The sequence below is a fragment of the Arachis ipaensis genome, chromosome B09, assembly GCF_000816755.2.
Source record: "Arachis ipaensis cultivar K30076 chromosome B09, Araip1.1, whole genome shotgun sequence".
Classification (NCBI taxonomy): Eukaryota; Viridiplantae; Streptophyta; class Magnoliopsida; order Fabales; family Fabaceae; genus Arachis; species Arachis ipaensis.
The window spans coordinates 21,632,610-21,634,291 of record NC_029793.2 but is presented as its reverse complement, the minus strand read 5'-3'; positions in this window follow the sequence as shown (position 1 = coordinate 21,634,291).

Below are 1,682 nucleotides of genomic sequence, written 5' to 3'. Positions count from 1 at the left end.
AGGAGGTGCCTATTCGAAGTGGTATATGGTAAGCAACCACTAAGTCCTTTAGACCTTCCGCCGTTACCAACTCCACGAGAGTATAGTGCAAATACTAATAAACGTGATGAACAAATCAAGAAGCTCCACGAGGAGGTACGACAAAAGATACTACGTCAGATTGCTCGATATGAGGCCCAAGCCAATAAACATAGGAGACCAAATATTTTCAATATAGGAGATTTGTTATGGATTTATCTGAGAAAGGAACAATTTTATAAGTCTCGTCGAAAATTATCTCCTCGAGCGGATGGACCATTCAGAGTCTTTGAGCACATTAATGATAATGCTTACAAGATTGAGCTTCCAGGAGAGTATAGAGTATCTGTCACCTTTAACATTGCTGATCTGTCACCTTACTATGAAGAAGATGCAGAACCAATAGAAGATAAGACCAAGCCTCTTCTAGCCCAGGGAGAATGATGCAGGAGGATTCATTAGGTTATTAGAAATACTAGTTGAAGTAATAAAACTTAGTTATGTTATTATAGTATGCATATGAATTAGTCCCGCATCGCCTAATACTCAAAAGCTCCCCATCCCCTTACTACTATAAATAAGTCAATGTATTTCTTTTGTCACGCAACTTTAGTAATAAACACTTCTTATATTAAAAGATTTGCGCTTATCTCCTCTAGGATCTTTTTAGAGTAAAGGGGTACATCCTTGGCTTAGCCAACCAGGGTGTGTTCTTGGCTATTTTCATTATAATGGGGTTGTTAACCTCGCCAAGATTGATAACTTAAACGATGTCCCGACGTCAGAGTCTTTTACCGCTCGATTTTCATCAATAACCACCCTTGCTTTGATGATACATGTCTCTCTCCATTTAACATCAAACAGTCTCACATCCATCACCTTACTGAGCCTTTCACCAAGCTTTCAAGAAACCTCCAGCGTCTTAAAGGTTTCAGGAACTCCCTAAAATTGGGCCCATATTGGTATCTCATTTATTGGTTGTTCTCCAATGTACATCCCCTCTTTCCAATGCTGGACATGGAGAGCATAGTCTTTGAAAAGCCATGAGGAGCCTCTCTCAATTCTCATAATATCCCACTCGTTATCGAAGAAGAATTGGAATTGATTGTGATCAATCTCTTTTACTCGAAACTCTACTGGTCTCCCCCAAATTGCTTTAAGCGCCCCATCCATGATTTCTGTTGAAAATGATTTATTAGCAAAAAGTCTTTCAACCAGACTATTAATGCAGTTGTGAATAGTCCCTTTTATATCCTCCTCAGACAATTGTATAACATCATCCCTCTCTTCATTACTTAAAGGAACAAAGCCAATTAAATTCCCTCCACTTTCTGTCATGGTTCAGGGAGGTAATGCCAAAAAAAAGATAGAAAAGAACCTATGTTGTATGATGACTCTGAATTAGAAATGAAATTATGGTATGTGTAGAAAAATTTGATCTTGATGACATAAAAACTCTGTTAAGTTAAAAATTCTAGCAGAGTAAATTAAAAGAGTACATACTCCTCGTACTCCATTTCTTCTTATACTATGTTACCTTGCGCTACGATTATCTTCAAATTTAATAACGGATTTGTTATTTAATTTGAACATGATAAATTGATATAAATCCAACAGTAACGGTCATTGTTTTAAAATAATTTTTTATATGAATTTTAAACAAT